At 50.6% G+C, this 21,337-nt stretch overlaps 1 long non-coding RNA gene across 1 annotated transcript in view; it reads left to right on the top strand.

Moving 5' to 3' along the window:
- Positions 1-13,091: 13,091 nt before the first annotated feature.
- LOC137217408 (uncharacterized) overlaps positions 13,092-21,337 on the top strand; it is a 72,986-nt gene continuing 64,740 nt past the window's right edge. Inside the window, exons 1-2 of the long non-coding RNA XR_010940089.1 lie at positions 13,092-13,245; positions 15,505-15,585. This is a non-coding gene — a long non-coding RNA (uncharacterized lncRNA). The remainder of the gene's footprint in view (positions 13,246-15,504; positions 15,586-21,337) is intronic.

The raw sequence follows: 21,337 nt of genomic DNA, 5'->3' as shown, positions 1-21,337 counted from the left end.
TGAGGAGATACCTAAGAAATACAAGACACAGTTCCTAGTGCTGGAGCACCTCAACATTTATTGAACGAGAAAAATGGATAGATGACTTCCAATGAGCCATGGAATGATTGAGTGCACTCACGTACCTCCACTGTCTCTCCCAAAGCCCCCGCTAAAATGACAGTGATGGGATTTTTAAAGAAGGATCTAAATCCATAAGGACAAAAAAATGAGAGAAGAAAATTACAGCCCTTGAAAGATGTCATCACATTTGGGAAGCCAGGCAAATGGACGAAAGGTAATTGACTCAGCGGACCAGAGAATGCTGGAAGCCAATGGCCTGTGGTGGGTGGAAGCTTCAGGAAGCAAGCTGATTCAGGCAGCAGAACCCGAGAAAGTCTGAGGAAATGGGGGTGCCAGGTACTGCAGAAGGTACAGATAGGCTGAAAACAGGGTTGTTTGCACGTCTGTTGAAGGAGCAGCGATGTCTCACTGCTAGGTCACCTCGTGCCCATCCCCCACTCCACGAGAGCCTGGGGTTCCCTCTTTGGAGAGACTGAACAGGAAGGACTCTAGACTCAGGACCCCATGCTCCGTTGACTGCAAGGGTGCTATACTGAAAGCAGGAGGTGCTGTACTGGAAACAGAGTTAATAAGTGATTATCGTCATCTTAAGCCACTAGGTTTTGGGGCGATTCGTTACGCAGTAGTAGATAACTAATAAAGAAAATAAACGATGAATCCACAAAGTAAACAATGAATCTAGGTTTTAGAAAACTGGAGATCCTAAATATGGGAGAGGGGCGAAATGAATTCTCACTTGGATGCTGAGGGGAGATCCCAGGGGTGTCGCTGAGCAGCAGAGGGAGAGCGGAAGCCAAGACAACCACAGTAGGAGCATGCAGGATCCTGGGACAGGGTCTCAAAGAAAAAACACCAAGAAGCTGAGGAGTTTATTTGAATGTATCCAGAAACTAAACAAACAAAAAGGAGGTAAGAGATAAATATTAACTCTAAAGACAACAAAAGTTTGTACAGTGAAGGACATGTATTCCAAGCATACTACATGACATGGCAGGGAGTACGTTTCCATACTTATAGACACTGAATATTGATTTAACAAAAAAAAGTGATACAATGTTATTAGGATAATAGGGGCAAGAGACGGTCTAGGGATGAGGAGAGGGGAGTTAAATTTGATTTTCAAGTAAAACACCAATGGTGGATTTGTTTTCTAGGGCTGCCAATAACGTACCGCAAATTGAGTGGCTTAAACAACAGAAATGTAGTCCGAGATCGAGGTGTCGGCAGGGCCATGCTCCCTGTGAAGGCTCTAGGGAAGGATCTGTTTAAGGTCTCGCTCAGCTTCCGATAGTTCCTTGGCTTGTGGCAGCATAACTCCAATCTCCACACAGTGTTCTCCTTATGTGCATGTCTGTGTCCAAACTTCCCCTCTTTAGAAGGACGCCAGCCATATTGGATTAGGGTCCACCCTAATGACCTCATCTTAACTTGATCATCTGCAAAGACCCTATTTCCAAATAAGGTCACAATCACAGGTACTGGGGGTTAGGACTTCAGCATCTTTGGAGGGGACACAATTCAACCCATAAGAGATCGTAATGTCTAAGGTTAACATATCAAGAAATAACGGTATAAGCATGATATTTAGAAATAGGAAGGTAAATATGAAGACAGATTAGAGAGTGGAAAGTGGTTCCTTGTGGGTGGCAGAAATTGAGCTCGAGCCAATGAGGGCTGCTGCTTTTTCTTTTTTTTCTTTTTTTTTTTTTCTGGTACGCGGGCCTCTCACTGTTGTGGCCTCTCCCGTTGCGGAGCACAGGCTCCGGACGCGCAGGCTCAGCGGCCATGGCTCACGGGCCCAGCCGCTCCGCGGCATGTGGGATCTTCCCGGACCGGGGCACGAACCCGTGTCCCCTGCATCGGCAGGTGGACTCTCAACCACTGCGCCACCAGGGAAGCCCTGCTGCTTTTTCTTTATGAGCCTGAAAGGACTGCCTGACTATTGAAAACATGCACATTTCTCACCCACCTCAATTATCACACTTAGCACGTGTCATTGCAATATGATTACTCATCTGTGGTCCACACAGGACCATAAATTCCTGCAGGCTGATAACAATCATAGCCAACGTTTATAGAATGCTTACTGTGTGCCCCCCCCCCCAATATTCTAAGCAGCTCACAGCAGCCCTGTGAAGAGGTATTGTTATTACTCACCATTTCAGATGGCAGAACTGAGGCACAGAGAAGTTAAGTAATTTATCTAAGGTCACACAGTTAACTTGAAGAGCCTGGATTAGAAAGGCAACACTACTTCTATTTCGGATTCCTTTTGGCGTTCCCTATATTGCTGAGTATGGAGTCACACCACCGTAGGTACACGATATCTGTTAGAGGTAGGAAGAAGGGGGTGAAGGGGCCTCTTTGTCTACTTATCTTTGATGAATGTGTGGTTGTCCTCTCTCCCAGGCCAGCCAAGTCTCATTACGTCAGCACTCCATGCTCTCCTCTTAGGGAAGGTGTCTGCCCTCATGCCCTCCCATCTGGGTCGCCATATTCTTTTTCATCTAGTCCATCCCACTCCATGACTGCAGCTGATTGGGCTAGAAAGGGCCCCTGACCCCAGACCAGCCAATCAGAGGCTGCTCTGGGAGCCAGAGTGTGGCGTGCTCTGGTGAGGAGACAACTTGGTCAGTCCAGTTCTTCCTCCTGGGAAATGTTTCACTTAGCTGCACAGAGAATCCAAGCCACTCAGCCATGGACAGAAGGCAGCATCAGTCTTTCCAGGGTTGGTTAAGTTGTGAGAAGCAGAGAATGACTGATGGAGGGAGAACAGAGAGAAGCAGGACCGAGTCACAACCCCAGGAGAGCCATAGAGAAGATGCCTAGGGCTCCCTCAGTGCCCTCAGGCTGTCCAGTTTTTGACCTCGTGTTGCCTCACAAGCACCCCCCTTTTTTTGAGATGCTTGAATCTCCTCCAATCTTGTAAACAGCCCCCATTGTCTGTGATGGCCTGTTTCTTACATCTGGGCATTTCTCCCTCCCAGATGTTTTCCTCAACATATCTTCCTCTATTTCACTCTTCTTACCTTTTTATTGCCCTCCCTCCCCCTCTAGTGCTCTGGCTAACCAGACATTACATTTTTACTGTGCGTTGTTTTTAATAAAGTCATGGACTGTCAGCCCTGTGAGGCACCTTTTAGATTAGTGCTATCCAATAGAACTTTCTACGATGATGGAAGTGTTCCATATCTGTGCTGTCCAAGACAGCAGCCACCAGACACATGTTGCTATTAAGTACTTGAAATGTGGCCGGTGTGACTGAGGAGCTAAATTTTTTAATCTATTTAATTTTAATCAGTTTAAATTTGAATAGCCCCATGTGACTAATGGCTACCGAGTTGGACAGTACAGTCGTTCCGTCTTCCGATCCATTACCTCTTTTTACAGATGAGTCTCTTCTTGTGAGTGTAAGAGCCGTATTCCAGTGGCTGCCTCCTCAAGTCACCCCCCAGCTATAGGACACAGCAGCACAGGACTGGGGTGACGGGCCCCCGCTGAAAGTCAAACGGTTGCATCCTCAGGACAGCAGGCCCAGGTAGACCCTCCGAGGCTCTCCGTGCAAGGGCCTGTGTGTAGCGGGGGTTGAGAGACAAGTCAGGTGATTGGGCTGAAGCAGGACGTCGTAACCTCAAGTTTTAGGGCCACCTCTTTGATCTGGGGGACTTCCTCAGAGGTGGTCAATGTGTTAGCCCCTGGGACAGAAATGAGCTAGGTGATTTCCGAAACGGCTTTAGCTGGACTACGTGGCCCAGATGTGGCCACGTGACTTTGCTCTGGCCAATGGCAGGTGAACGGAAAAGATGGACGCCACATCCAGACCTGGCCCATAGAAATCGCCCGTGTGCTCTTTCCCCTTCCACACCTTGCTACAGATGAGTCCAGCAGAGCTACAAGATGGAAGGAGCCTGGGTCCCTGAATCACTCCTGGAGAGGAGAGCCTCCTTTCCTTCGGGAATACCCATTTTGGACTTTATTTCAGTGATAATCTTCCGTTGCGGTAAGCCATTGCACCTTGGGGGGTGTATCTGTTGCAGCAGCCAGCATTTCCCTGACTATTACACCCCCAGAAGACAGACTTCCTCCTGGACGGGTTCTTATGTCATGGACGGTGAGGATTGGGGTCCCTTTGGCAGTGCAGTGAGGGTGATGTGGTCTTGTCAGTTGCCATCTGAGATCTCGGACGACAGTGATGCTCGGCGCCTGTGCTGAGCTCAGAACTGACTGAGTCTGGGCGGGGCCTTCCTGATCCTCCCAGCCTACCCTCTGTGTAGCCGTGGGCTGATAGACTCATGCTCCCGTCGCTCTCCTAGGTCTCTGAATGGAGGGTCTCTAACTGATGCCCATAAGGGAATGGAACCCTTCTGGGAGTGCAGAGGCCTACAGAACAACCTCTCTGAGGAGCTGACAGCCCTCACCCTCCACGTGGATAATACACGGACCATGTGAGGCTTCCCTCCTCCGGGGTCCACAGGCTGGACCGGTGGGTCTCAGTGTGAGGGACGGGGAGAGCGCCCAAGAGCTCATGTGACTCATCCTAATGTGAGCAGCAAGGAGAAAGTCAAAGAAATTGGAGTCACGACTTAAGTGAGGTCTACGGTGGGTATTTCCTGGCATAGGATGGAGGAGCCTGGCCAAAATTCCCTGCCCAAACTTCCCAGCTCTGAGAGTCACGGATGAAGGGCAGAGACTTTTTGCCTCGTTAACCAAACTAGGGAATACAAGAGGAAGACCAGGCTTGGGAGGGGAACTGTTGAGACCACTTTGGAGCACACAAAGTTTGAGGGGTCAGTGGGGTGCTCGCATGGATGCTTCTAGCAGCTGCATGGGAACGGGGACCTGAGCGGGCCGGATCAAGGAGCAAACTTGTGTCTGGGGACAGGTGACGATGGAAACCACGGTGAGGAAGGGGACTGTCGAGAGAGCTAAATGCAGCGCAGGAGGAGAAGAGACGTGGGAGAAAGGGGTGTCAGAGGAGCCACGGTGGGAGAGTGTGAGGGAGGAAGGAGTGGACAGCCAGGTGGGGCAGCGAGAGGACAGGAGGGCAAGGGGCCTGGAAAGGCCACTGCATCTGGTGACACGAGCTCATTGGCGGCCCGCGAGAGCGAAAGCTAACCCAGAAGGACACTCACTGGTTGGCAAGGGGAAGCCAGGTGGAGATTTAAAATTTATGGCAGAGAGTCTGCAAAAAGGATAAATTGCCCCATCAGGACTGGGAGCTAATTGTATCACGTGGTGTGCCTGGGGCAGGGATGGTCTAGCGGTACAAAATACAAACCCACTTGCACAAGCTTCAGTGAAAAGGGAGAATTTATGGGAAGAATATGAGGCTATCTCCAAGATCCAGGGACAGGAAGTGCAGCCGGTCTCTGGGGGCAGGAACCGGCCACTGGGGAGCCAGCAGGAACCTGGGCAGCTCCATCCTCTCCTTTCTCTATCTCCGCTGCTCTGAGGTCTCTGACCTCTGCTTTCCTCCTGGACGGCTTCTTTCTTCTCTCTCAGCTTTTTCTGTTGCTCTGTGCACACAGTGGAAAATGGCTGCCTCAGGTGGCCCTCCTGGTCTGTTCACTTCCTTCTCCTCTGGGCTCACACTGTGCCTGGCACAAGGCTTTCAAGCAGCCAACAAAAACTGCCTAGAACCGCCAAGGTGTCCCAAGGCCCTGGGAGAGCACCTGATTGGTCCAGTTGGGTCAGGTGTCCATCCCTTATCCAATCAGCTGTGGCCAAGGGAGGGTCTTGTGCCTTTGGGCCCCTCAGTGGGGGCTGGGGAGCAGCATCTTTGGGAAGGCGGCTCAGGCAGATTCTTGAAGAGGAGAATACGGTGGCTGTCATACTCTGATGTTCCAGACAGGCTGCGGGCCCCTGAGCCACCTGGAACAGAGAGAGACTCCTGAAGTCAGGCTCCACTTTAATGATGGTCAATAAACATGGAGGCCATGAGGGATGGGGCGTGTGCACCCACAGACAAGTAGCAAATGCGACTTTCCTGTGCTTCCTTTTTCTCCTCCACCGCACACACACCCAAGCCCAGGGATACAACCCAAAGAGCTCATCAGGGCCTCTCGCGACATCCAGATTTCCCCAGGCTCAGCTCTCATCTTCTTGGTTTCCTTCCACTACAGCCTGAGATGAGAAGAGCTAACTCGGAGGGGGCTGCAGGAGAGGGGGGCGCAGTACTTGCCCTGCTTGGAATGGCCCTGACTCCACAGTACTGGGTCAGGCAGAGTCTCAACGGGAAGCAGTTGGGATAGGAGTTTTTTTTTTTTTTTTTTTTTTTACCACCCTGGGTCCAGAGGTGAGTAGAGAAGGCCACCTTAAAATGAGCAGGGAACTTCAGTGGAAGGGTCAGTCAGCCCCAGCAGATTTCACAGGGAGGAAGTTGGGGAATAAACCTTCACCTCATTCTCCTCCTGCCCTATGAGTTCTTGACGGGGCCTCGCTGTTGGCTGGAACTGGCCAACGGAAAGCCACTGGGGGCGGGCATCAGTTCGCATCAGCGAACTCAGGTTGGAATCATGAGCTGGGTAGTGGGTTGGGTGCTGGTGACAAAAACGAAGGAGCAGAGTGGCTTGCCCTGGAGGAGCCCACAGTGTAGCGCGTGAGCCATGCGGAAGCAACATCTTTCATTAGCCCCCAAACCCAGCCATGACTGGCAGATGCAGTACTTTTTTTTTTTTTTTTTTGGCTGTGTTGGGTCTTCGTTGCTGCGTGTGGGCTTTCTCTAGTTGCGGCGAGGGCAGGCTACTCTTTGTTGCGGTGTGTGGGCTTCTCACTGCGGTGGCTTCTCTTGTTGTGGAGCACAGGCTCTAGGCGCGCAGGCTTCAGTAGTTGTGGCACATGGGCTCAGTCGTTGTGGCTCACAGGCCCAAGAGCGCAGGCTCAGTAGTTGTGGCGCACAGGCTTAGTTGCTCCGCGGCATGTGGGATCTTCCTGGACCAGGGCTGGAACCCGTGTCCCCTGCATTGGCAGGCGGATTCTTAACCACTGCGCCACCAGGGAAGTCCTACATGCAGTACTTTAAAGTTGACCAAGTGGTTTATGTGCATTGTCTCATGAGATCCCCTCAACAATCCTGTAAGGTACACTGTATTATCTTTCCAGTTTTACAGACCAGGCTCAGAGAGGTTAGGTGACTTGCCCAAGGTCACCCAGAGGGTATTGGTGGAATCACAGCTAGGACTTCAAGTCCATTTCTACTGTCATTTGTACCCTGCCATCCACGGTCAGAAGGCCTCTCAGGCCTGTTCCTAGCTGGGCACGCTGTCCAGAATTGGGAACTTTGACTTTCAAGAGGCTAAACAGCTGAGCGGGAACCAGAGCAAACAGGAGTCAGAAATGGCACCGAGGAACTCTGTGGAACATAGGGCCCCCTTGTTTTCTGCTGCCACCTCCTGGGTTATCAATACCCTTCTATCTGTTCTTCTCTGCTTCAAATCCAAGAAGAATGGGGGTGGGGGGTAGGGGAACGCCCTCCCTACTCATTGCAAAACTGCATGATAATTTTGAAGATTTTTTTTTTTTTTTTTTTTTTTTTTTGCGGTACGCGGGCCTCTCACTGTTGTGGCCTCTCCCGTTGCGGAGCACAGGCTCCGGACGCGCAGGCTCAGCGGCCATGGCTCACGGGCCCAGCCGCTCCGCGGCATGTGAGATCTTCCCGAACCGGGGCACGAACCCGTGTCCCCTGCATCGGCAGGCGGACTCTCAACCACTGCGCCACCAGGGAAGCCCAATTTTGAAGATTTTTAAACAGAATTCACTTAAAAAAGAAGGGAAATTCTGACACATGCTACAACATGGATGAAGCTTGAAGACACGCTAAGTAAAATAAGCCAGTCACAGAAGGACAAATATTCTAGGATTCCATCGTTTGAGTAGTCAAATTCATAGACAGAGAGCAGAATGGTAGTCGCCAGGGGCTCGATGGGGAGGGGAGAATGGGGAGTTAGTGTTTAATGGGGATGGAGTTGCAGTTTTGCAAGATGAAAAAGTTCTGAAGACGGATGGTGGTGACGGTTGAACAGCAACAAGTGGACTAAATGCCACTGAACATTCAAAATTGGTTAAAAGGGTAGATTTTTTGTTATGCATACTTTACACAATTTTAAAAAATTGAATTTGATAAACATTTAATGTTTATTAAACATTAAATGAGCCTCTACTATGTGCTCTGCATTAGGAATTCAAAGCCAGAAAGCATCAGCCTTACCTTCAAGGTTGGCCCTGCCGGGCAAAGTGACGTAAATGAACTCACTGCAGTGTGGAAAGTGCAGTAATACAGTGTGGGCGGGACCGGGGGGCGGGGAGGTGAGCCCAGAGTGGGGAGCGGCTCCATTGCTGGGGGGCTGAGTGAAGCCTTCTCCAAGGAAGAAGTCTCTGCCAGGTTTGCCAGAGACTGAGACGGATTCAAGGTTGGGCAGGAAGTGGAGGGGCTGGGGACACACAGAACATTCCAAACAGAAATAGCACGAGGGAAAATATAGAGGTGTGAAATAGCATGCTATTAAGCCTCCTCTCCTTTCTTCGTTGGGATGTAACTAAACTTGCGTCCCCCTCCCCCCCTTTTGTTTTACTTTTTACTATTAAAAACAATCTTTTTAAATTGAAGTATAGTTGATTTACAACGTTGTGTTAGTTTCAGGTGTACAGCACAGTGATTCAGTTATATAGATATAAAACTGCATCCCCTAATTCTACACCGATCGGTCTATGAAAGTGCTTCTCAAACCATCTCTGGTGAAAAACATGTGTATGTGTGTGTGTGTGTGTGTGTGTGTGTGTGTGTGCGTGTGTGTGTTTAATTTCCAGTCCCTCACAAACTGATATTTGCGGCCCTACTATGTACGATGATTATGGCGCTTATGCCACATGCCACTCACCGTGGAAGTTTGAACCCATCTATTTCCTGTTCAACAAGAGTCCACTGATCACCCGCTTGGATGTCACAGCAAGGTCAAGTTGCCTTCAGGCTTCCAGAATGGTTACTCTCAATTTCTGTGCTTTTCTTATTGTGGACCAGCACTGGTCCACGGACCACACTTTGAGTAGCACGGGTTTATAAGATGGCGAGTCCCTTAAAGGGAAGAACCATTTGTTTGTATTTTATCCATTCTTTGGATTTTTAGCAGACCACCCAAAAGATGTCCTCTCCTTTCCCAGAAAGGGATGCCTACCTATTAGTTTTCCCTGTGTTTTGTATTTGGAAAGTTCTGCCAGTATTAAATACTATTATTATTATTAGCTTTGCGTCCACTATAGTGGATGTCATTGAATTAGAACTGCATAATAGGCAAATCTGCCTTAATAGGCTGGGATGTGGCTAAGAAAACATTTCGCGTCTGTGTCTGCATTCTCTGTTCTGTGGCCATCACATCACGTTCTCTGGCAATGGGTCATTTTGGAGACCTTGGGCAGGGTTCAGGGCAGGTTATTTGCTACTGATTAACACTTAATTAGCACCTTTTTCATGTAGCACAGCAGTGACTTTGTAAATTTAAAAATTTCAGGGGACCACTTAATGTGGAATTAAAGTACAAGTGCAATATTTAAGACGCATGAAATTGTTTTACGCATTACGGCATTAACTAGCTCTTAATTTATGCAGTGCATGCCAGCGAAGGGCAATTAAAGTGTAGCAGGGAAAAAAATTATAGATCTCTGCGTTGTCCTGTCTTTTCCTCTAACGATGCTTTTGAAGGCTTTTGCTACGTTCGTATCTCAACTCCTATTCTAGATTTAGGAGTAAATGGTAAGTTCTGAGACTTGTTTGCCCCACAGGAATTGGCATCATCTTTAAGCTGACGCTACCTCTAACCATGATGTTCCTCTAGGGCCCAGAAATCCGCTGTGGCCTCAGTGATTGGTCCAGGGATAGGCACATAACCCCACTATAGCCTTTGAGATGTCAGGAGACGTTTGCTGGAATTTATGGGAAAGTGAGGCTAACAGTGTCTTCCTTCGTAGTTGTTGGAAAGAGTGGTTCTCCTTTCCCCGGTCAGTGTGGTGTGAGGATGTGAGGTTGGGAACGGTGGCAGCCGTTTTGTAAGCACTCTGGAGCTGCAGGGGGAGTCATTGTTTGGAATTTGGCCATAAATCCAACACCATGGGAGGCCATATGGCAAGATGAAGAGAGACCCAATCCTGGAAGAAGTTGTGGCCTCTCCCGTTGCGGAGCACAGGCTCTGGACGCGCAGGCTCAGCGGCCATGGCTCACGGGCCCAGCCGCTCCGCGGCATGTGGGATCCTCCCGGACCGGGGCACGAACCCACGTCCCCTGCATCGGCAGGCAGACTCTCAACCACTGCGCCACCAGGGAAGCCCTGACGTCTGGACTTTTGAATTATATTGCAACCTATAAATATACTGCATATCCCACCTCCCTGCCTTTATTCATGCTGCTCCCTTTGACTGGAATGCTCTTTCCTTCCTTCTCCATCCTTCAAGTCCAAGTCCTAATGCCACACGTCTAAGAAGCTTTCCTCGAGCTGAACCATGCTCAGGATGGCCAGAACCATGCCCCCCTCCTCTAGGATGCTAATGCCCCTCACTTGAAATTCTCCTTCTGCAAGGAGCACACACTGCCCTGAAAAGCGTGAAGCTGCAAATGTGACTCTCCACCTCCCTTGAGAGGACCTAAGCTCTTTCTTCCGCCCCCAGCATTAGCGTTGCACCTGGCACACTGAGTCCGCAGAGTGCTGCAAACCCGTTCCTAGAAAGGAATGTTAGTGCGTAGTCGGAAGAGGAGAGAGTGCATACGAGCATATGCTCTTCTTAGCTAGAGCCAGTAGGAGAAGAAAAAAACCTGGGTAAATGCTGCAGCTGGGTGGATTCCTGGGCCACTGCAGCTGCTGAGAGCCGGCAAGGACTTGCGATATGAAGGAGGAGGAGTCAGTTACGAGCCAGTCAGAATATTTGTCTGTCCCTCTGTTGGTAACTTACACAGACGGATACAGTCTCCAAGTACAAAGTCGAGGGCTAGGAAAGTAAAAGTTTCCCGGTCACCTCCTCCTTCCCATACTCTATGTCCTCTTAGCAGACGGGGAGCTGAGCTGCTCTGATCCTCCTCCAGCCACTCGGAGTCTGGTCAGGTGACAGCCTCACCGTCCAGCTAGCGCTACGGCGTTGGTGGTGGTTCCAGCCGACGGCTGAGCAAGTGGTGGTACTTGCAGCTGGCCATTAACGCCAAATGGGGCCACTCTAATGGGCTCCCTTCGCTGGGAGCTGTTCAGATCTGCACTGGCGCCTGCCAGCTCCCCTGCCCAATCCTGCTTCCACCCTGCTCCTTTCAGGGCTGTTTCCCCAATAAACCCTTGACATTCCTGAGTCCATCTTACACCTGGTTCCCAAAGAACCCTCCCCAGAGGTAAAAACTGCTAACTCTTAGGGGTGTATTCTTCCAGCCATTTTTTTTCTATTCATTTACGTATTTGTGTGTACATATACCACCTAAAGATTTGTTATAATTCATTTTGTTTTTACATAAATGGGATCGTACCGTGTATGTGAACTATTCTACAATTTAAAACAATGTAGCACATCTTCATAAACAGTAGACATCAGTGCACGTAGGTATGTCTTTTTATTTGCTGTATACTATTCCACAGTACGGCGAGCCCATTGTTACTTAACCATTCTTATACTGATAGATGTTTGGGTTTTCTACCTTCTCTTATTAATAATGCTGCTAGGAGCGTGCTATGAGTGGATTTCAAATAATAATAGCAATAAACTGAACACTATTCCAGACAGTTTATAAACCTGTATTAACCAAGCCTTTTTTGTGTTCTGATGCTTTGACATCTGGGGCTTTTGCTGACCCTGGAGGGACTCCCCCTCCCAGGATTTGCCAGTTCCTAGAGATAGTAAACAAACAACTTGTCTGGGTGTACCTTTCAAATGCAAACCAACCAATCCAGCACCTGCATCCCTCACCAGTGTCTGACTCTCACACTCCAGGCCACTATCCCCCTGCCCTGATCAGACAGCTAGGGACAGCCCCAGTGCCCTGGAGCCCACTGAGATTATTCCAACTAGCCGATCCTAAACCCGCTTACCCTGCCTTGCCTGTTCCTTTTCACAGAAACCACGATAAAGGCTCTTTCCCGCAAGTTCCCGTTCTCCTTCTGCTTCCTGACCAACCCCAGTGCTTCCCCGTGTGCCCCTCCCCCCGTGGCCTAGCCTGCCCCCTCCTCTTGGGATTTGTAAGTATAACCAATTATCTTCTGTATGGCCGTCATCTCCTGCTCTGTTGGCATCACCAGACCTGAATAACAATAAAACCTATGGGGCCTCCGAAACAGGAGGACCTCTCATTGGCAAGGTGGAACAAACATTTTCTTTTTCTCCCGAAGGTTCCAGAATGCTTTCACTTGTGAACTCTTTCTGGGCGAATGGAAGTGCTAAATGTGCTGGGTTACTTAGGGCAGACACAGAAAAGAACTTCCTGCTGAAGGCCGCAGGAATTTACCACTCACCAGGGCACGGCTCCACCCCTCGCTAAAGGAGGCCACGAGGTTCGCCCCTCCCCCGCAGGTCCCTGCAGACAGCTGAGGTCATCCTCACCTGAGAAGGGAGGAGGGGTGGGATTACCGCCCTCTCCGTTGCCCTGGGGCTCTGGGCCCGGTGACGCGGGGCGTCCTGGCGGAGGCTGGCCCATGTTCGCAGCTGCCTGCCGGGAGCCGGAGCCTGTCAGCTCGAGCGGCAGCGAGGGAAGACGTTTCTGACACAAAAGCCCAGGGGAATCCGCGGAGGAGCTGGGCTGTCATTACTTATTAACAATGGGCCTGATCCCCAGCCGGGCAGGCCCGGGGAAATAGCCTGTGGGGAGGCCGGCCTCCCCGCTACGAGGTGAATTAACACTTTCAGGGCAGGCGTGAGCTGTTCGGGGGGAGGGGGTCAATTGTCACATTTTTGCATGTAAGAGGGGCCATCCTTTACATACGAGGGGCGCGCTCGTCCTCATCTTCCCTTCCCCCTCTCGGTGTCCTCATTCTTCTCTTCCGTTCTCTTGCCCCCTCTGGTTTTAAGCCGGCAAACCCACAGGATGTGGGAGACTGCGCTCCTAGGGAAAAGGAAGATTTGAGCGTGCACGCAGCCAGAAACCTGGGGTTAACGTCCTGAGAGAGGGCCCGCGGAGGCCGGGAGAGGCAGCTGGAGCTGGCAGCTCCTGGTTGCAGACCAGGAAAGGTCAGCAAACTAGCTGGTCGTTAAAGCTGGTTATTGCCTATTTTCTCCCCCCGAGGGGTCCTGGGCTCCGGTGCCAGCACGCTCTGTCCCGGCTCCGCGATCTCAGGCGGGCAGAGCCACCCACCCGTGGTGTTGCAGGTCGGGTTTCCTGGGGAAGCAGATGCTGAGACGGAGATTAGCATGCGGGACATTTTGTTAGCATTCTAGGATCAGCACCTGGAGAAGGGAGGGGCTGGAAGCCGAAGCCAGCAAAGGAGGAAACTGAACTACAACGGTAGCCCGACGGAAGCCTCGGCTGACCCCACAGGGAGCTCCGGAGCTGGGGTGACCCTTCGGAGTGGTTCGGAACTGGGCTGGAGGGGTGAGCCTCCGGAGGCTGGCGTGGGCTGCTCCAGAAGCCGGCATGGCCCCGGGCAGGGCGGTTTCTTCAGCCTTGGGGAAGGGCTGACAGCTGAAGTCAGGCTGCAGGCAGCCCTCCAGCAGCCGAGGGTGTAAGTCCTTCCTTCCGGAAGGGGGAACACAGCCGCTACCATCACCCTGCCTCCCCCGGAGGACGGCTGAACTGAGGCTTCGCCAAATCGCAACGGGGGCATTCCTCAGGATTCCTGCCTCCGCACAGAGGCCAGCCTGGCCTCCTTTCCTGCTGCATCTCCTCCCACCTCTCCTCCCATGCCTCTTTTCTTCCCTCTTCCCTGCAGGGGCTATTCCAGAGGTTTTCAAAATTTTAAAGGCTGTCCAATCCGGTGGGCCAGCGGAACTGCCCTAATTGAGGCCGAAGGTCAGGGAGCCCCTCCCTCTGGCCACCGTTGTCTTGCTATAAAACACTTTGTAATCTGTAAAAAGCTGGCTGGCTGAACCCAGAGCATTTTTTTCCTTTCTAATTGGGCGGTTCCAAACTTCACCACAGGGGGTGCTAAATTGTCACGGGCTCTTTTATCTGTGTCAACGGGAGCAGGAAACGTACAGTTGTTATGTGTCTGTAATGTAAATTCCGTGTCCGGATGTATGTATCTGTTCGGTTTCATCTACTTTAGGAGAAGGTAGTCGGCCTAATTGGGGACTCGCATTTAGGAATAGTCGGCCATCTTATCACGAGTCCTCGCTCCACAGCCCCCCAAGACCCGAGCTTCAATCAGCACCAGAGCTCTTGTTCATTAGTATAAAGGGCCTTAGAAACGAGTTCCCACTGGCGGAAGCAGTTCGAGGCGCGTGGATTGGTCAGGAATAGGAGCGGTACTTCAGCTCTTGCAGGTGCAGACCGGGAAAATCTGGTGTGCTCCGTGGTTGGTTCTCGTAGGAACGGCACCGTGGGCTTGATCCTTAAGTGGTCCTGCGTGCATCTAGCGGCTGATTTGGTGGACTGTGCGCGCCTGGAGTCGGACTAGAAGGTTAGAGAATCCCGCTGCAAGACTTCCCTTGCATTTGCCTCAGGCAGACTTTCCTGAGAGGCGGCTGCTGGAGCTTTTAAAGGATGGAGGGCTGGAACGTCACGGAATTTACAGAACCAGTTATGTGGCTGCTTTGCGTAGCTTGTTCAGAACTTGGCCTGAAGACTTCCTTTCACAATATCCTGGTGGCACGGTATGGAGAGAGGCCCTGCTCCCTCGCCCGCCTCGAAAAAGGTACAGAGACTTACCAAAAAGAACCTAATGGGGTTTTTTGCAAGACCAAACTGGCTTAGGTCAATTAGTGCCAGCCTAAAACTCCACCCCAGATACTCTATAAAACCTTAATCAGCTGTGAATTCCCACCTTCTCACATCAATAACCACTGTACCTCCATATTTTCTCACGGTATGTATAACAGGGGTCTAATCCTTGCGACCTCTGTCATAAGTTGTAAGGACTATATATATTGTGTTCTTAAACCCTGCCAAAAGAGGTTGGATTCACAAATTGGAGACTTATGTCTTGGGGTTGGGGGGAGGTTAAAAAAAAAAATCAGTGCTCAGAAGTGTCCGCAGCAGGGAGGCCCCTGGTGTTCCTTATCAGCAGAAGCGTTTATTAAGGGCCGGTGTGCACCGGGACCACGAACTGCACTGCCGCGTGTCTCCACGTTTCTAGCTCAGATGAAGCTTGACTAGGAGCGGTGTCCATCCACACATGGATCCTGCACACAGATAATCAGTGCACAACTCAGGTGAGGAGATTAGATTAGATCATTAGATCTGACGGCTCGGAATGCTGGTTGCCTGCTGAGGAAGGGAACCAGGGCTGTGATTTACGTTCTCAACTTGGGTTAAATCTTCTCTCCCTACAGCCTGGTCCTGAGGGGTGGAGAGTCAAAGTCACCAGGAAACAGAGGGTTCTGAGCCAGCGCTATTGTGCTCGCCTGTATCAGGTAAGCCCCAATGCTCAAGACCTTAGGGCACAACTGGTTCTGAGTGTCTTTCCGTCCCTTTAGCGGACAAAGCGTTTTCACTGTCAATATCTGGTTGGACCTTTACAGCTGCTGAAAATGTGAGGGTTGCAGGGCAGACAGCTGCATCTCCTTGAGCTCATCAGTAGCTACCTCCCTTGTTGCTTGCTGATGGAAGTCCAGATTTTTCCTGATATTGGATGGCAATGTGTTCATGGAAGGCAATCTTAACCCCAGATGATTCATAATTAATTACCCTAAGCCAATCATGGTACAAACATTACTTCTTTTTTTTTCTTTTTTAAGAAAATTCTAGTTGATTTACAATGTTGTATTAGTTTCCGGTGTCCGGCACAGTGCTTCAGTTATACATATATATCTATTCTTTTTCAGATTCTTTTCCATTATATGTTATTACAGGCTATTGAATATAGTCCCCTGTGCTATACAGTAGGCCCTTGTTGTTTATCTATTGTATATATAGTAGTGTGTATATATCAATCCTAAGCTCCTAATTTATCCCTTCCCCCCTTCCCCTTTGGCAACCATAAATTTGTTTTCTATGTCTATGGGTCTACTTCTGTTTTGTAAATAAGTTCATTTGTGTCATTTTTTTAGATTCCACATACAAGTGATATAATGATATTTGTCGTTCTCTGGTTTACTTAGTATGATAATCTCTAGGTCCACCTGTGTGGCTGCAAATGGCATTTTGTTCTTTTTTATGGCTGAGTAATATTCCATTGTGTCTATACGCCACATCTGCTTTATGCATTCATGTGTCGATGGACACTTAGGTTGCTTCCGTGTCTCAGCTATTGTAAATAGTGCTGCTCTGCATACTGAGGTGCGTGTATCTTTCCGAATTAGCATTTTCGTCTTTCCCGGATATATGCTCAGGAGTGGGACTGCTGGGTCATATATGGTAACTCTAGTTTTTTTGCAAACATTACTTCGTGATGATTTAGTTTAGGGATGTCCCTGTCTGGGCCAATAGAGCTTAACAGGGATCCTGGTGGGGGCGTTTCTCGGAAGTATTTTTCTCCTCGAAGAAAGAGAAATGCTTATGGAGATTGCTGCCACCATCACCCATCCACGTTCTGCAGCTTTCAAATGCTGTTGTAAGGATATGAGATATTGGAGCAGCAGCAGCCATTTTGTGACTGTGAGGGGATGATGGAACAGAAAGGTAGAAAGAGCCTGGCTCCTTGATGACCTCTTTGGCCGTCAAACCCAAGACCACCTGCCTCTGAGCTTCCTGTCATATGCAAGATTAATATACCCTTATTGTTTAAAATGCTTTTTATTGGCTACACTGCTGTTAGGCGAGATTAGGTCATAGAGTTAATTAGTGGCAGAGAGGGGCCTAGAATCCAAGGGTTCCAATTTCATCCAGGGTACTCTCCTCTACCTCTGAACTCTACAGAGTCTTAGGGAACCCCGGGGTCCTCCTCAAGGCCAAGGGTGCCGATGATTAGGCTCTGTGCCCCTGTCTCTCTTCCTACACCCAAATCAGAGCAGCATGGCTTTTACCTGATTTATCTTATTGGCCTCTCACTAACATTCTGTTTGAAACAAAAGACTATGAGGCCTAAACTTATTTCAAAACCACTGTCCCACCCCTTACTGTTTACAACAGCAGCCAGCCTTTACACCACCAGAGTGGAAATTGTAAAGAACGTGTCTTTTCTAAGAGGAAATGTGGGGAAGGGGGGATATCTTAGTTCCCAGGTTTAAGCCCAGAGATCCTAGCAAACCGCTCACTCACATGCTTACACATACAAGCCACAGACACACACACAAATGCACTTCTGAAGCACGTGCATGCAGACGCACTATTCACTTGATTTTTCATCCTCTTAGGCGCTCTGGAGTCGTAAGGCAGAATGAGACGCAGTGAGGCTAGCACAGGTGCTGGGGTTTACGGAAGCCCCTGGAAGGCCAAGCGTGAGCAGAGAGCTCCTGCCTTGGTTCTGGAAACTGCAGCAGGCGAGGCCACACTTGTCATCTGGTCTTGTCCTTGGCTGTTCCAGACTCCAGGGCCACCTCCATTCTCGAGACCCAGCTTGTCTTGACTTCTACCACTTGCTCTCAAGGTGCCCAGAATTGGATCTGGGCACTTCGATCTGATCGGGTGGGCTCTGCGCCACACCACACGGGCCCACCAGCCCCGCTCGGGCTGGACAGAGTTCTCAGGCAGGATGCTTCATATTTTTCTGGGGTGCCGATTCCTGATCCAATCAGTGGTAACAGGGTAACAGAGTTAAATGACACAAAACACAGGTAGCAGCTTATGCAAAAGGAACCTGGCTCTCCTTAAAATGGGGTTATGAGCATTGCAAGTGCCTGACATTTTCTCAGCACCAGTGTATCCTCCCGAGAACAACTGGGAACTGCCTTCCTCCCCTCTCTCAACTCCTCTATGTGCCCCCTCCTTCCCTTCCCTTCCTTCGTTCCTTCATTCAGGAAACATTCTTCATTGCCTACTGTTCCCGTTATCTATTGCTGTGTGATAGACAGTCCCCAAACTTAGGGGCTTCCAAAGAAAACCATTTTATTATATCTCACAACTCAGAATTCAGGCAGGGCTCGGCTGGGCAATTCTTTTTTTTTTTTAATAAATAAATTTATTTATTGGCTGCATTGGGTCTTCGTTGCTGCGCGCGGGCTTTCTCTAGTTGCGGCGAGCGGGGGCTACTCTTCCTTGCGGTGCGCGGGGTTCTCGTTGCGGTGGCTTCCCTTGCTGCGGAGCACGGGCTCTAGGCACGTGGGCTGCAGTAGTTGTGGCACACGGGCTCAGTCGTTGTGGCTCACGGGCTCTAGAGCGCAGGCTCAGTAGTTGTGGCGCACGGGCTTAGTTGCTCCACGGTATGTGGGATCTTCCCGGACCAGGGCTCGGACCCGTGTCCCCTGCATTGGCAGGTGGATTCTTAACCACTGCGCCACCAGGGAAGCCCCTGGGCAATTCTTTTGCTCCTCCTGGCATCGCTGTGATCACTCAGTGGTATTCGCTGGCTGCTGGGCTGGTCAGGAAGGTCAAGGTGGACCATGACGAGTGCCTGGGCAGGAAAGGCTAGAACGTTTGGGTCACTGGGCTGCACTCCTTCTTTATGCCACTCCGGACCCCTCCAGTAGGTGAGTGTGACTTTGTATGTGGTGACTGTAAGCGTGAGCGCTGCAAGAGACAGGAATTGGAAGCTGCCAATCTCTTGCGGCCTGGGCACCAAAATGGGCACAGCATCCCTTCTACCGTACTCTATTCGTCAAAGAAGTCACAAAGGGGCTTCCCTGGTGGTGCAGTGGTTGAGAGTCCGCCTGCCGATGCAGGGGACGTGGGTTCGTGCCCCGGTCCGGGAAGATCCCATATACCGCGGAGCGGCTGGGCCCGCATACCACAAAAAAAAAAAAGAAAAAAAAAGAAGTCACAAAGGCCACCCAGATTGAAAGGGGGTGGGACGAGAGCCTAGTCTCTGTCCTATCTATGGGAGGAGTGTGAAAGCATGGGTGGCCAGCTTGAAGCTGTCACCTCTCCTATCTGCTGGGAATCGTGAGAGATGCTGTTAAGTAAAAGAGCGAATAATACGAGTACTGCTATTTCGTTCCCTTTTTCCTTCCTCTGGGTTAAGTCCAGATCTGGGGGTAGACGTTACCATTTCCCCAAGTTACTAGAGAAATTCTGCTTGACATTGTAGTGGGGGTGAGCGCAGCAGGGAGATGAGAGACAGAATCTGGGCAGCGCAGGGCTACTCTTAGGAGGTCACGTGGGCTGGGGGGTGAGATCCAGGAGAGAAGACACTGCAGCTGAGATGACCGTGGCGAGGAAGGGCGTGCGGGGGTAGGGTGGCAAAGAGGAAGGCGCTGTGGCGATCCTCGGGAAGGGAGGACCTTGACGTCTGAATCTGAGTTCCTTCTAAAAGCAGAGCCTGAAAATGAAGACTTGGGTGCAGGGAGTTCCTTTGGGAAGTGACCCCCAGAAAGCATGGTGAAGGGGAGGGGAAGGAAACGAGTGAAGGGTGAGCTGAGGGGCAGGTGGGCTTCTGGGGCTCAATCGTGCTGGAGCCCCCGGGAGACTCTGCAGGAGCCGCTCCAGAGCTGTCAACTGAAGAGCAGCAAAGCTGTGGTATTTATACACCAAATTCCTTCTGTCGTTGATCAAGGGTTGATCCTAGCGTCTTAAGCTTCCAGTACTTTTGCCCCACTCTGCACTGGTGACCATGCCAGGATAGTCACTGTGTCCGGGAGCTGCCTGTTGGTGACCTCCAGGGTGGCTGTGAAGGTCTGCCGAAATGGTTTATGATGAGAATTTCTAGTCCCTTTGCGTGGGACATGGACAGGGCCTCTGCCTCACACGCCTCCAGGGGGCGCCCGTCACATTGTCTTTCATGCGAAGTGTGCCCCCCTGGATGTGCCCCGTAACCCCCCCTCCTCCACCTTCCCACGAATTCATCATTACAACCCACAAGGCCCACGAATGCTTTGGGAGCCAGCAGGTTCTCTCTGAGGTACGTAACGAATGCCAAGTCCTAAGTCAAGGTCGGCTCTGGGCCAAAACAAAGACGCTGATGGGGACAAGTGGTGCATGCGGTTACCCTGGACTGGTCTCCGTGCAGCACAGAGTCCAGGAAGAAGGGGAAAGAAGCACCTTCATAAACACCAGGCCAACCTCTGGGACCCCTTTTCGTGTTTTCCAGTGCTTAAGAAACACATGGAGTACTTAATCCACTGAGGGCAGACCAAGTTAGCAGGTTCGTTCACCCTTTGTGGAGAAAGCGACTTGACCCCTCTGAGTTTCTGTCTCCCCATCTAGAGTCATCTCTGAGGCCTCTTAGTACCCTGGCAGGCTGTGATCTGTGATTCTACGGGGAAGGAGTGAGACGATGCGTCTCAGTGAACACTGGGAAGTTAAAAGTACTGTACAAACTGAAAGCTTTTATGCGACTGTAACTGTTATGGCAACACAGAGCGCTCTGTGGAAACAGCCTCCACCTCGGTTCATGCTCCTCCTGTAGGAGCCCTGACCCCACGCTCCATCACCCTGCCTCCCAGACTCCTAGCAGGATCTCTGTGTCCTTGGTTACTCCATGAAACCTATGTTGAAAGACTCTGCCTTTCTAGTGGTCTCTTCTTGACAGGGGAAGAGGGCACCCCAGACCCCTAGTTCATCCATATGCCCTAGGATGCCTCGGGCCACACCACAAGGGACCCATTCACCAGTTCATGCCCATTACTGCATTCTGCGTGGACTCTGATGGGTGTGTTGAGACAGGCAGGCCTTTTTGTTCCAACTGCCCTCGGTTAGGGGGCCTTTTCCAAGGTCCTAATTCTAAAATTATCTCTAGACTGCCTCCTTAGGATGCTCTTGGCTGCAGGTGACAGAAACCCCCAAGACAGGAAGAGCTCCAAGATGATACTTCAAGGCTCCTCTCCTCTCTAATCCTCTCAGCTCTGCCTTTCTGGGTATGTGTGTTCAGTTTCAGCCTCCAACTGGTCCCAAAAAGGCTGCTGAAGTTCCGGGCATCACATGCAGGTCCACAATCTCTAATAGTAAAGAACAGGCCCTTCCAGCCAGAAATGATATTCAAAATATTCAGCAACCAGTACAGCAGGGTATGGACCAGTGAGAAGAAACTCTAGCTATACTGGCATGGGCCTGCTGAATGTCAGTGTTTCCAAGGTTGCTTCTGTAAGAAGAAGGAGGGCCCCCACCAGAATTAGCTCATAGCTCATTGGCCGG

This window comes from Pseudorca crassidens, chromosome X (genome assembly GCF_039906515.1).
Source record: "Pseudorca crassidens isolate mPseCra1 chromosome X, mPseCra1.hap1, whole genome shotgun sequence".
In the NCBI taxonomy this organism is placed as follows: Eukaryota; Metazoa; Chordata; class Mammalia; order Artiodactyla; family Delphinidae; genus Pseudorca; species Pseudorca crassidens.
This window is presented reverse-complemented; position numbering and strand designations above follow the sequence as displayed.